The following is a 15,888-nucleotide window of genomic DNA, read 5'->3' on the forward strand; positions in this document are numbered from 1 at the left end:
CTCTAGACTTGTCAAAAGTAATGTATTTTTGTTGTAATGAAGCAGGGAACCTTGCTAGAGATTGTCCAATCAGCTGGAGACTTGTGCTAAATAGTTGAGCTGAAAAAGAAATATAGTAGTAGTAGTGGGAACATTTCTTTTTATTGAGGTGTTGAGTTGAGGCATGTAATGGAAATGCAGGAGATTGTAATAATTTGAGAATCAATAGAGCTAGCACCGCTGGTACTGATTTTGAATTTTATGAGTTGTTACTCTATGAAGAAAGATTTTGAGCATTTTCAAGGATATGAGAAATATGGTCTACGGAAGAATTTGTGCATTTCAAGGGTGGTTGTCGGTGTCAAAACCGGCGGATCTCGGGTAGGGGGTCCCGAACTGTGCGTCTAGGCCGGATGGTAACAGGAGGCAGGGAACACTTTGTTTTACCAGGTTCGGGCCCTCTCGATGGAGGTAATACCCTACTCCTGCTTGATTAATATTGATGATATGGGTAGTACAAGAGTAGATCTAGCACGAGATCAAGGAGGCTAAACCCTAGAAGCTAGCCTATGGTATGATTGTTGTATATATTATATCTCTATCGACTAGCCTAGCCTCGGTTTATATAATGCACCGGAGGCCTAGGATAACAAGAGTCCTAGCCGAATACGCCGGTGGGGAGAAGTCCTTGTCTCGATCGTCAAGTCTTGTGGAATCTTCCTTGTATGCGGTAGCCTTCCGAACTGGCCCATGAGTATATGGCCACAGGGGTCCTCGGCCCAATCTAATAGATCGGGAGACGACGTGGTGAATACCCCCTAGTCCAGGACACCGTCAGTAGCCCCCTGATCCGGTCTTCAAGTTAGGGACGCTCCTCGATTCTTTCGAACTGTTCTTCATCTTCAGTTGCCGGTCTTGAAAACTGGTTCAACAAATCTTCTTTATCTTTGATCTTGAGGATCGCCGAAATGCATTCGACGAGTTTACACTTCGGGTGTCCGAGGAGCCCCTTTAAGTTTCCGGCCTTTATCACTGCCTTGTTTATTTGTATGCCACACCTCGGGTTTGAAGTTGTTCCCGGGAGGCAGGGTCCTCTTGCGTCCGAGCTCCAACGCCGGACTGCATTCGAGGTATCTTTTGCAGCCGAGCACCAACGGCGGACTGTGTCCAGGCTCCAATGCCGGACTATATCCGAGGTGTCATATCAGCTTGGTTCAAAAAAGTTGAAGGAGTTTAGCCGACCTTAATGCCGGAAATGCCCTCTATGGAGCCAGCCACTAGCGCCCGAGCTTTATGCCGGACTGCTTCCGAGGTGGTGCACCACCCCGACTGTGGGCCGATTTTTCGTCAATATTTTTTATTGGTGCAATTTATTCTCTGCCGAGATATATCCAGTAGCCCTCAAGGTGTGTATCAGTCTAAAACCCGAGATGGACCTGAAGGATGACATAAGACCGCTGATCCCAGTAGCCGCTGAGACTCAGGTTGATTTGCAAAATCGGCCTGAGGATCAAGTCCTAGTTCGGCAGAATACTTCGGGACACAAAAAGCGGCGTGCTCAGTCCTCAAGACTCAGGTTGGGTGCGGCCGACCAACCTGAGGATCAAAATCTCCTCGGAAACTATATTGCACATAAAATTTTCTGCATTGGACAAGCAATGCAGTAGCCCCCGAGACACTGGTCGGGTGGCAACACCAGATCAGGGGATCGATGTGCCCCTTTAATATTTGTAAATAATAAGCCCGAAGCCCAGTAGCCCCCGAGTCTTAATGCGGGCACGGGTGGCCGAATTAAGGATCAATATCCATAGTAAAATCACAAATTATGTGTAATGACTCTATGTATCCAAGTACTTTACGTCATTAATGCTCGGATCCGCATTGTACAAAACTTTGTTGACCGACCATCGGCTTCCACCTCCTTGGCCACTAGCCGAGGAGTGTTTGTCCAACTTTATAAAGCCTTTATGAGGGCAAAGATTTACGACAAACAAGGAAATCTGGCCACACGGTTTTATAAACAAAGGTACGCAGAGAGATATGTTATATTACTGTTTAACAGAAGAAATGTATTCCAAAGAAAATAGTCCCGCTATCAGTTCCTTTCTTTGGGTTGTCATGCTAAGCATGATCATGAAACCTCAGCTCGAATGTAAGAGCAAAATATCGAGGATTTAGTTTGGGAGGCCAGTTAATAGCCCCCGGTAGTGTTCGGCGACAGTCGAGGTCAAGTCGTAAACACTTCGGCCAATGTTATGAATGGCCCGTCATAGTCATCGGATCGCTGACCAGTTTACGCTTATTGTGACAATTAGTTTTCGGCTTTCTCCACTAAAGTGCTTAACTTTATGAGCTGGAAGCACAATCGCAGTGGTTCTCCCTTTGCACGCCTAGCCGAACAAAACGGAACGTAGGAAGCAAGTGCAGGTGCCGGGCAACCCGACTATTGACCGAAGACACAATTCGAAACCGATGCATATATAGCAATATCTGAGAATGTTTTGCCGAATCCCTAAAGGTGTCCGGCGTTGCACTGCGAGACTAATGTTGGAAAAGCACAAATAGTATAAAAGTGCCAAAAAGCTTGGAAAACCAAGAAACGTCAGTAAAAACATGACGTCCAAACAAGATCAAGTGTTCGGTGCCAATCCGAAAATTGGTCTTAGAAAAAAGAAGTGCTTCTGTCGTCCTTTAACATGACACATCCTATCTCAAGACTTCGAGCGGGTCAGCCTACGGCTTCAACCTCCTATCCCGAGGGCGGAGTACTTCTAATTAGGCCAGTTTAGCAAACTAAACTCTAGCGGCTTTGAGAGAGAAATTAGGCTCCCCGGCTAGTGACCGCACACTCGCGTCGAGAAAAACAGTGATAAATAATAATAATAGAACTTTGCAACGACTGAGAAGAAGAACACTTATTATAAAACAGCTCAAATAAACTTAATAGCCCCCAAGTGACTTGGGTAGAAGAATGATTGCATGTACCGAAGTACTTATATCATATCTATGTTCAACCGAACTTTAAACGTGTCTTAACCGACCGTCGGCTTCTCCCTCTTCGGTTAAGGACCGAAAAGTGTTATGTACTCCATCGGTCGAGAATATCGACGGTGTTTCCAATAACCAGGCAATCAGGCCATAAGGCTATAACAGACAAAGCGCGCTCAGGGAACTTATGCTATATTACTGCGAAGAGTAAGAAGCATCTTCGAAGAAAATAGTACCCCCACCGATACCTTTCTTCGGTGCTCATTGTTATTATGAGACTTGTGCAATAGATTTTTTGTACTCATGAGTTCCGTTGTGTGCCGACCATCATTGAATAACTATAAGAGCGCTAGCTTTCGGCTTCACCCAGTTTGAGGTCCGGATCGGGTGACCCGATCATGACAATCGCAGAGGTGCTCCCTTTACTCCCTAGCCGAACAATCGGGAACGTAGGGGTAAACACAGGAGCGAGTCAACCCAGCTTGCAAATCGCTTAAGTCAATGTGGTGCATATTGTGGCGTAATACACGAACAAGGAACGAAGCCGTACAAGTATAATCATATGCAACAGGAAAAGCTTCATAAAGGAAGCCCCCAAGTAAACGGGGTATTTGAATTTATGCGTCACAAACAAAGTTTGGACAAGGAAATTTTTTAGAAGCAACTTTTTTCCAAAAAAGTATAATGCTTGGTCGAGCCAAACACAAGTTAAAAATTTAAAACTTTGAGCATGAAGGCAAATTAGCTGGTTAATGTGTTCGGTATTGATGACGCGGTCCGAGCTTGATGCGGGACAAGGTGCCATCCCCCAAGCCGGTCCCGAGGTGGCGGAGCAAAGAGCTCGGCGCTCCGAAATGGTGACATAGCATGGTCAATGCAGGCCGGCAGAGTGATGCCGAAGTCCCCGGCATAGGGTAATGAAGTGTTGACAAAGCCGCCCGTCCAGCCGAGGTGACGCCAAAGGATATAGTCCGGCTGGATCATTTTCCTGTGCCACATAAAATAGTGCAAACCAGAGATAATAGTAATAATAATGATAATTAAAAAATCATTGCATAATAAATAATTTATGCAAAGTGAGTAATAAAAGAAATATGGCCTGGCGCCGAAGTCAAGTCGATGCAGGGCGTCGGCGTGATGCGGTAAAGGTGGGGCAAAGCCTGAATTCGCAGGTCGGTCCGAGCTCCGAGTGCGGCGTTCGCCGGACTATGTACGGAAACTGACCGAACCACCATGCGACTGTCGTTAATGCAGCCACCATTTGATAGACCTGTGTACATATGACGAACAAACCAGAGTAATAACTCCTTGGGAAAAATGAACCCAAACAAGCAAAAAATACTGGGATTAATAGCACCTGGTTTATTTGTTGTAGCAATCCGAAGGAAGGTGATTCCTAAAATTGGGACTCGATCCGCACAACCGTTATCAGAGTAGGTTGATGAAGAGATGATGAAGCCCCCGGTCCAGCCGAGATGTCGAAGTAGGTCGGTGTGATGGACATCGGCTCGGAGGAGCAATAGTGCAGCCCTGCCGATGCAGGTCGTGACGTGGTCAACGCCGGCTTGATGAAGTGACCGTGCGGCGATGCCGGTGTGCCCGCTTCGTGTAACCCATGGGGCGGCGATGTTGGTGATGATTTATTCTTTGCGATGCTGAACTGTTGTTTAGCTTGCCGAGGTGATGATCCGAAGAAGTTGAGCTCGGCTCAATAAAGTGACGACGTGTCTAGCGCAGGTCGGCAGCCGTGGAGCAATATTGCCGGACTGGTTTGACACCAGCATGATATGGAAGATCATCTTCAAAAGATTTTAAAGTTAGTAGGATGTGTTCGGAAACAAAACACAATACCCCATACAAAACTTCCTTCAAAAGGGATGTCCGAAATCCCATTCATAAAAAAGATGAACTCGGGTCGGATTCGTTTTCGCGCAGAAAATAGATCCGAAAAGTGATGCACTAATCGGTAGGTTGCCGGAGTTTGGACGGTTGGATCGAGCCAAAATTTTGAGAGGTGGTAAATATAGGAATTCCGCAGCCGATCAGTGGTTGGATCTTCCAAAGGACGTCCGAGCTAGAAGCTGGACACCACGCCCTAAACTCATCCAAATTCCCGTCCAAATTTGACAGGGCTCCGGTATATCGTGGATTGCCAGAGATTCCTCCATTGGAACTCGACGAAATTTTCCAGGGTTGTTATAGACCCAGTTCCTCATAATTCCACCAAAGCGATCGTCAAAGCGATACTCGAGGAGGTGGTGGTGGCAGATACGAGTTCGCTGTCCAGAAAAACAACACGGTCGCTTGAGGGCAATGTTGACGTTGAACCCCCGAGCTCCATAGATGATTCCTCCGTGATCTTGATGGAGATCGGAGTTGATGTTTGATGAAGGCCCTCGTCGGACATGGTGATCCGAACACGGGGCGCAATTCTTGGTCGAACCAAGGTGACCAGTCGAGCTGGTGACGAAGATGCCGAAGTCGCAGTTGATCTGCAGGCGAGCCATCGATCCTTTTGTCGATCACACAGCGAAACTCTCAATGAAAGCACCAATGTTGGTGTCAAAACCGGCGGATCTTGGGTAGGGGGTCCCGAACTGTGCGTCTAGGCTGGATGGTAACAGGAGGCAGGGAACACTTTGTTTTACCCAGGTTCGGGCCCTCTCGATGGAGGTAATACCCTACTCCTACTTGATTAATATTGATGATATGGGTAGTACAAGAGTAGATCTACCACGAGATCAAGGAGGCTAAACCCTAGAAGCTAGCCTATGGTATGATTGTTGTATATATTGTATCTCTATCGACTAGCCTGGCCTCGGTTTATATAATGCACCGGAGGCCTAGGATAACAAGAGTCCTAGCCGAATACGCCGGTGGGGAGAAGTCCTTGTCTTGATCGCCAAGTCTTGTGGAATCTTCCTTGTATGCAGTAGCCGTCCGAACTGGCCCATGAATATACGGCCACGGGGGTCCTCGGCCCAATCTAATAGATCGGGAGACGACGTGGTGAATACCCCCTAGTCCAGGACACCGTCAGTGGTAGTACCCTGTGAGGACACTTAACTCTTGAAAAAGATAATGATATTCCACGGAGTGGACTTCGGACAAACAAGTACAAATTTTTATCTCAATATGTGGGATACCCCAAGAATATGAAGGGATGAAGTACTATTGGATATAAAGGAGGTATAATGTTGGTAATATGGAGCAATTGTAACCCCAGGATGTGTTGAAACTATAATTGTGATTAGGTGAGCCCATAACCCACAGGCTCCAGGACTTGCCAAGAAGCAAGCACACTCTTGCTGAAGGAAAAACCCTAGAAGAAGTTAGGACTTTATCAACAGACGATCATATAGGAGTTACACAAAACCTGAGAGTTGTGAAGGAACGATAGATGTTTGTTTGGCTTGCACAATTAATGGATTTATCCGAATTTAGTTCGTCGACAAGAGAAATTCTGCAATTCTTGTGAGGATGACCGAGTGTTAGATTGCGAGATTCGCTAAACCTTATACAGGGTAATGATCTGGGTGCGGAATGGATTGATCACCATACCGACTTACTCTTATTATTTGCCTTTGTTATATGGGATGGTAAATCTGAGTGACTTACCCATAGTAGAGAGAGACGATATCAAAACCTTGTTTAAACCTTGGAATGGTATGACAATTTTCCCTTGTACAAAGCAGCTATTGCCAATCGTAGGTCATAAGCTGAGAATGAAGCCCAGACCCGTTTTATGCAGGGACCTAGTCAAATTGTTTGATGACCACAATGAGATAACGGTAGTTGTTTAGTATTGGCGCCAGACCCAGTCACAGAAGATCCGTACCAACATGAAAGGACACATGAATTGAGGAAAAGGTTATGCCACTACCGGAAGAGCCAGAGTAGGAATTTCCACGAGAATCTGAGAAGATCGACACTGCCAACAATAAGGATATACGACCTGAGTTTTGATGGAACCGTAGCAAAGCTTCTAAGGGTGGTAGCACCCTAGACCTTCATGACGATCGATGGATATTGAGGAGACCCCTAAACCTAACCCATTTCTTGCTAGCCTCTCCGAATCTCAAGGGCGAGATTCATTTTAAGGGTGGTAGGTTTGTAACATCCCAAAATTCTAAATTTTGGAATGTAATATTACATAAATAGTTTTGATTGTTTGTTTGATTGTGTTGTGGTTGCCTGTGAGAAATTGAGTGAAATTTGAAACTTTTTGAAAGTTGAATGAGAGGGAATGAAATGACTTTCGCAAAATTTCACCTTGCATTTATGATCTCCATGAATTCAAATTAATTTCATCACAAAACTCTAGGGAGAAGATGATATGACTTCTTCCATTTAATTAAATGAAAAATGATTTTTGAAAAGGTATAAATTCTGTTTGAAAATATTCCAAATTCAGAAATGTTATGCAACTCAATGAGTTTCATGAGAGAATATAAAATGACTTCTACAAATGTTAAGAAAGAGGGTTGGAAGTTTCAAAGAATCAAATTGGAAGTCCTTTTTAGTTGTTTTCAAACCCACTTTCAATTTGGAGTATTTGGTTTTATTTAAATTATTTTTCTCCAAAAATAAAATATATGGAAAATAGGGTAAAATGATTCCCTACAATAGAAAATAGGACAAAAATGAGTTTGAAATTATTTTGGTATTTTAAAATATATTTTTATTTCGTTTTTCAATAAACCAGAAGCACTGTTTGCTTTATTTAAAATTTTTGTGGAGTTTCTTTGCCGCTAAAAAAGTTCATGTTTTAGAAAATCTTTTATTTGAAAATTTTGATATATAATATACCTATATATCATTTTTATTATTTTTTGTTTATTCTTATTTTGTTGTCTGTAAAACTGTTTAAAAAATTTCCTCCGCCGAACTAAGCCGTGGCCCAGCCAGCCAGCCCAACCGACTGAGCCAGGCCAGCCCAGCCGCACGCGGGCCGCACCCGAGCTGCGCCCAACCCGCTCGCTCGCTCGCCCGGACCGCCTTGCCGCTGTCGCCGACAGGTGAGGACCACCTGTCGGGACCTTCTTCCCCGTGCCAATGGGAGACCGGATCCCGCACAAGTCGCCGCCGCCGCCGTGTCCGACTCGACTTCCACCCCGCCACGCCTTGCCCCCTCCTCCATGAAAGCCCCGCACCGCCTCCTTTATATAGCCAAGGCCCTGGCCTCTTCTTCCTCAAACCGTAGCCGCCATTGCCTCCCGCAACCTCGCCGCCGCCGTCGACCACCGGGGTTGCTGCCCCGACCTGGACCCGAGCCGCCGCCACCGTCTTCTTCACCATCGCCACCGCCACCGCCGCGGTATGCCCCAGATCCTCCCCGTCCGTCCGATCTCCCTCCAACGGCCTCGATTTGGTAGGAGCTGTTTTTTTTCTTTTCAACCGTTATTCTCTAAATTGCGAACACTCACTAGTTTAGCCTCTGTAGCGAACGAATTCGTCGTTTAGGTTCTGTAGCGAACGTTCATCTGATTCATTTCTGTTTCGTAGCTAGGGACCTAGATGCAATTAGTTTTCTTACACATTAGTCCCTGCTTTTCTATCTATCACAACTTTTTACTCGTTTGTCCAAATTCAACGAAACTAACGCCAAATTGTTCATCATGATCTCATCTAACCAGAGAACCAAACTAAAAATATTTTTGAAAGTTTAAAATTTTGGTTTCAAACAGATTTGAATTCAAACTTGTTTCGGCTATAACTTGAGTTCTATAACTCCGATTTAATTGATTCTTTTTGCAAATCGAAGCTCTTGAGATGTACCTTCGGTTAAGATCAAAATCAAATATTTTGCTGCTGTTAAAAATAAGTTTATGTCCGTGAGTTTTATTTGATGGTTTTGAAGTTTTCCGAAGTATTTTCTTCGTTCTTTTGGATCTTTTGGGTGATTGCTTATGTATGGTTATAATTGCGTTCTTACAATAGATTGAAGGGAGTGTGACGAGTAGAACTATCAAGAATTTTGAGTGCGAAGAATCTTCATCAACAGTACAAGGCAAGTTCACACCTTTGATCATACTTTTCCTATACCTAGTTTTACTTGCATTAGATGCACCCCTCAGAGATTGCATGAGTAGGATTGGGAATTGTGGGATTGGTGTGTAGTTGATGAGGTAGGAACCTAATACCTTTGATCACCCCGGTAATATAGGTTATGCTCATATTGTTTAGCCATGCTCATAGACGGGATTGGTATGTGAGACTAATGCAAGTTGTGAGAGATAATAACTAAGGGTAACTTAAGGTGGCTACTTTAATACACATTGATGACCCACAAGTATAGGTGATCTATCATAGTCCTTTTTATTAGTAAGAGTGTTGAACCCAACGAGGAGCAGAAGAAAATGACAAGCGGTTTTTAGTAAGGTATTCTCTGCAAGCACTGAAATTATCAGTAGAAGATCGCTTTATGATATGGTAATTCGTAACGGGTAACAAGTAACAAAAGTAAACAAGGTGCAACAAGGTGGCCCAATCCTTTTTGTAGCAAAGTACAAGCCTGGAAAAACTCTTATATAAAGGAAAGCACTCCCGAGGACACATCGGAATTATCGTAAAGCTAATCTTCATCATGCTCATATGATTCGCGTTCATTACATTGATAATTTGATATGTGGGTGGACTGGTTCTTGGGTACTGCCCTTCCTTGGACAAGCATCCCACTTATGATTAACCCCTCTCACAAGCATCCGCAACTACGAAAGAAGAATTAAGGTAAACCTAACCATAGCATGCAACATATGGATCAAAATCAGCCCCTTACGAAGCAACGCATGAACTAGGGTTTCAGCTTCTGTCACTCTAGAAACCCATCATCTACTTATTACTTCCCAATGCCTTCCCCTAGGACCAAACAATGGTGAAGTGTCATGTAGTCGATGTTCACATAAGACCACTAGAGGAAAGACAACATACATCTCATCAAAATATTGAACGAATACCAAATTCGCATGACTACTTATAGCAAGACTTCTCCCGTGTCCTCTGGAACAAACGTAACTACTCACAAATCATATTCATGTTCACAATCAGAGGGGTATTAATATGCATAAAGGATCTGAACATATAATCTTCCACCAAATAAACCAACTAGAATCAAATACAAGGAGTAATCAACACTACCAGCAACCCACATGTACCAATCTGAGGTTTTGAGACAAAGATCGAATACAAGAGATGAACTAGGGTTTGAGAGGAGATAGTGCTGGCGAAGATGTTGATGAAGATTGACCCCCTCCCAATGAGAGGATCGATGGTGATGACTATAGTGACGATTTCCCCCTCCTGGATGGATGTTTCCCCGGCAGAACAGCTCCGCCGGAGCCCTAGATTGGTTCTGCCCAGGTTCAGCCTCGAGACATGATCATGTATATAGGCATCATGTCCGCGACAACTAGACCAAAAAGACTCTGTATCTACTACTATTACTCCACACATCGACCTCTATCCAGCATGCATCTAGAGTATTAAGTTCATAAGAACAGAGTAACGCATTAGGCAAGATGACATGATGTAGACGGATAAACTCAAGCAATATGATATAAACCCCATCTTTTTATCCTCGATGGCAACAATACAATACGTGCCTTGCTGCCCCTGCTGTCACTGGGAAAGGACACCGCAAGATTGAACCCAAAGCTAAGCACTTCTCCCATTTCAAGAAAGATCAATCCAGTAGGCCAAACCAAACTGATAATTCAAAGAGACTTGCAAAGATAACAAATCATACATAACGGATTTCAGAGAAGAATCAAATATTGTTCATAGATAAACTTGATCATAAACCCACAATCCATCGGATCTCGACAAACACACCGCAAAAAGAATTACATCGAATAGATATCCAAGAAGATTGAGGAGAACTTTGTACTGTGATCCAAAGAGAGAGAAGAAGCCATCTAGCTAATAACTATGGAACCGAAGGTCTGTGGTAAACTAATCACACATCATCGGAGAGGCTATGGTGTTGATGTAGAAGCCCTCTATGATCAATTCCCCCTCCGACGGAGCTCCGAAAAAGGCCCCAATATGGGATCTCTTGGGTAAAGAAGGTTGCGGCGGTGGATATAGGGATTCGTGGGGCTCCTGGATGCTTTTGGGGTATATGGATATATAAAGGAGGAAGAAGTATGTCGGTGGAGCTATAAGGGGCCCACGAGGGTGGGGGGCTCGCCCAGGGGGGCAGGCGCGCCTCCCTTCCTCGTGGCCTCCTCGCTCCTTTCTTGACGTCTACTCCAAGTACCCTGGATCATGTTTGTTCCAAAAATAACTCCCCTGAAGGTTTCATTCCGTTTGGATTCCCTTTGATATTCCTTTTCTGCGAAACACTGCAATAGGCAAAAAAAACAACAATTTGCACTGGGCCTTGGGTTAGTAGGTTAGTCCCAAAAATAATATAAAAGTGTATAATAAAGCCCATTAAACATCCAAAACAGATAATATAATAGCATGGAACAATAGAAAATTAAAGATACATTGGAGACGTATCAAGCATCGCCAAACTTAATTCCTGCTCGTCCTCGAGTGGGTAAATGATAAAAACAGAATTTTTGATGTGGAATGCTACCTAGCATAATTCTTAATGTAATTTTCTTTATTGTGGCATGAATATTCAGATGTGAGAGATTTAAGAAAAAAGTTTAATATTTACATAAAAATAATAATACTTCAAGCATACTAATTAAGAAATCATGTCTTCTCAAAATAACATGGCCAAAGAAAGTTCATCCCTACAAAATCATATAGTTTGTTAATGCTCCATTTTCATCACACAAGAATGCTCTCATCATGCATAACCCCGATGACAAGCCAAGCAATTTTTTCATACTTTAGTAATCTCAAACTTTTTTCAATTTTCACGCAATACATGAGCATGAGCCATGGATATAACACTATGGGTGGAATAGAATATAATGATGGGGGTTATGTGGAGAAGACAAAAAAGGAGAAAGTCTCACATCGACGCGGCTAATCAACGGGCTTGGGAGATGCCCATCAATTGATGTCAATGCAAGGAGTAGGGATTGCCATGCAACATATGCACTAGACCTATAAATGTATGAAAGCTCAACAAAAGAAACTAAGTGGGTGTGCACCCAACTTGCTTGCTCACGAAGACCTAGGGCATTTTAGGAAGCCCATTGTTGGAATATACAAGCCAAGTTCTATAATGAAAAAATTCCCACTAGTATATGAAAGTGACAAAACAAGAGACTCTCTATCATAAAGATCATGGTGCTACTTTGAAGCACAAGTGAGGAAAAAAGGATAGTAGCATTATCCCCTTTTATTTCTCTCTTTTCTGGGCCTTTCTTTTTTTGGCCTTCCCTTTTTTATTTGGGACAATGCTCTATTAATGATGATCATCACACCTCTATTTATTTACAACTCAATGATTACAACTCGATACTAGACAAAATATGACTCTATATGAATGCCTCCGGCGGTGTACGTGGAAGGCCAATGAATACAGAGTGACATGTATGATAAATTATGCATGGTGGCATTGCCACAAAATACGATGTCAACTACATGATCATGCAAGGCAATATGATAATGATTACGCGTCTCATAAATGAAACGGTAGAAAGTTGCATGGCAATATATTTCGGAATGGCTATGGAAATGCCATAATAGGTAGGTATGGTGGCTGTTTTGAGGAAGATATAAGGAGGTTTATGTGTGATAGAGCATATCATATCACGGGGTTTGGGTGCACCGGCGAAGTTTGCACCGACTCCCAAGGTGAGAAAGGGCAATGCACGGTACCGAAGAGGCTAGCAACGATGGAAAGGTGAGAGTGCGTATAATCCATGGACTCAACATTAGTCATAAAGAACTCACATACTTATTGCAAAAATCTACAAGTCATCAAAGACCAAGCATTACACGCATGCTCCTAGGGGGATAGATTGGTAGGAAAAGACCATCGCTCGTCCCCGACCGCCACTCATAAGGAAGACAATCAAAGAACACCTCATGTTTCAAATTTGTTACACAACGGTTACCATACGTGCATGCTATGGGACTTGCAATCTTCAACACAAGTATTTATCAAATTCACAACTACTCAACTAGCACAACTCTAATATCACCATCTTTATATCTCAAAACAATTATCAAGTATCAAACTACTCATAGTATTCAATGCACCTTTTTATGAAAGTTTTTATGATACCAATCTTGGATGCCTATCATACTAGGACCAATTTTATAGCTAAAGAAAAGTATCATGCTGTTCTAAAGGACTCTCAAAATAATATAAGTTAAGCATGAGAGATCAATAATTTCTATAAAATAAAACCACCACCGTGCTCTAAAAGATATAAGTGAAGCACTAGAGCAAAATTATCTAGCTCAAAAGATATAACTGAAGCACATAGAGTATTCTAATAAATTACGATTCATGTGTGTGTGTCCCAAAAGGTGTGTACAGAAAGGATGACTGTGGTAAACTAAAAATCTAAGACCCAAATCATACAAGACGCTCCAAGCAAAACACATATCATCTGGTGAATAAAAATATAGCCTCAAGTAAAGTTACCGATGGACGAAGACGAAAGAGGGGATGCCTTCCGGGGCATCCCCAAGCTTAGGCTTTTGGTTGTCCTTGAATTTTAACTTGGGGTTCCTTGGGCATACCCAATATTAGGCTCTTTCCACTCCTTATTCCATAATCCATCTAATCTTTACCCAAAACTTGAAAACTTCACAACACAAAACTCAACAGAAAATCTCATGAGCTCCTTTAGTACAAGAAAAGAAACCACCACTTAAGGTACTCTAATGAACTAATTATTTATTTATATTGGTGTTAAACCTACTTTGTTCCAACTTCTCTATGGTTCATACCCTCCGATACTAGCCATAGATTCATCAAAATAAGCAAACAACACATGAAAAACAGAATCTGTCAAAAACAGAACAGTCTGTAGTAAAATGTAGGTTTCAAATACTTCTGTAACCCCAAAAATTCTGAAATAAATTGGTGGACGTGAGGAATTTGTCTATTAATCATCTGCAAAAATAATCAACCTAATCTCACTCTCCAGTAAAAAAATGGCAGCAAATCTCGTGAGCACTAAAGTTTCTGTTTTTTTATAGCAAGATCGCAAAAACTTCCCCCAAGTCTTCCCAAAGGTTCTACTTGGCACAAACACTAATTAAAAGCATAAAACCACATCTAAACAGAGTCTAGATGAATTATTTATTACTAAACAGAACCAAAGAGTAAGAAACAAAAATAAAATTGGGTTGCCTCCCAACAAGCGCTAACGTTTAACGCCCCTAGCTAGGCATAAAAACAAGAATATATCTAGGTATTATCATCTTTGGTATGCAATCCATAAGTGGCTCTCATAATAGATTCATAAGGTAATTCAATTTTCTCTCTAGGAAAGTGTTCCATACCTTTCCTTAACAGAAATTGGAATCTAATATTCCCTTCTTCATATCAATAATTGCACCAATCGTTCTAAGGAAAGGTCTACCAAGAATAATGGGACATGTAGGATTGCAATCAATGTCAAGAACAATGAAATCTACAGGCACATAATTCCTATTTGAAACAATAAGAACATAATTAATCATTCCCATAGGTTTCTTAATAGTGGAATCCGCGAGGTGCAAATTTAAAGAGCAATCATCAAATTCACGGAAACCTAACACATCACACAAAGTTTTTGGAATCGTGGAAACGCTAGCACCCAAATCACATAAAGCATAGCATTCATTATCTTTAATTTTAATTTTAATAGTAGGTTCCCACTTATCTTGAAGTTTCCTAGGGATATAAACTTCTAATTCAAGCTTTTCTTCATAAGATTGCATTAAAGCATCAACGATATGTTTGGTAAAAGCTTTATTTTGACTATAAGCATGCGGAGTATTTAGCACGGATTGCAACAAGGAAATACAATCTATCCAAGAGAAATTATCATAATTAAATTCCTTGAAATCCAAAATAGTGAGTTCATTGCTATGTAAAGTTTTGACCTCTCCAATCCCACTTTTACCAATTTTTGCATGAAGATCTAAAAACACCTAATCATTGGGACGCCTTTTAACTAAAGTTGACTCATCTCCAGTCCCATCATTATCAAGATTCATATTGAAAAACAAAGATTTAATAGTAGACACATCAATCACTTTTAGATAATCATCCTTATTATCATGAAAACTAGAAGAACACGCTTTTATAAAGCAATCTTTTTTAGCACGCATCCTAGCGGTTCTTTGTTTGCACTCATTAATGGAAATTCTCATGGCTTTGAGAGACTCATTGATATCATGCTTAGGAGAAATAGATCTAAGTTTCAAAGAATCAACATCAAGAGAAATTATATCCACGTTCCTAGCCAACTCATCAATCTTAGACAATTTTTCTTCAATCAAAACATTGAAACTCTTTTGCGAACTAATAAACTCTTTAATATTAGATTAAAAATCAGAGGACATCTTATTATAATTTCCATAAGAATTGTTGTAGGAATTACCATAATTATTAGAGGAATTACTAGGATACGGCCTAGGATTAAAGTTTCCTCTATACGCGATGTTACCAAAATTGTTCCTACCAACAAAATTCACATCCATAGATTCATTGTTATTCTAAATCAAAGTAGACAAAGACATATCATTAGGATCAGAAGAAACACTCTTATTAGAAAACAGTTTCATAAGTTCATCCATCTTTCCACTCAAAATATTAATTTCTTCTATAGCATGAACCTTTTAACTAGTAAATCTTTCGGTGTGCCATTGAGAATAATTAACCATAATATTATCTAGGAGTTTGGTAGCTTCTCCTAAAGTGATTTCCATAAAAGTGCCTCCCGCGGCCGAATCTAAAAGATTTCTAGAAGCAAAATTCAACCCAGCATAAAAATTTTGTATGATCATCCACAA

Source organism: Triticum urartu, chromosome 4A, assembly GCF_056163025.1.
Source record: "Triticum urartu cultivar PI428250 chromosome 4A, HENAU_Tu73, whole genome shotgun sequence".
Classification (NCBI taxonomy): Eukaryota; Viridiplantae; Streptophyta; class Magnoliopsida; order Poales; family Poaceae; genus Triticum; species Triticum urartu.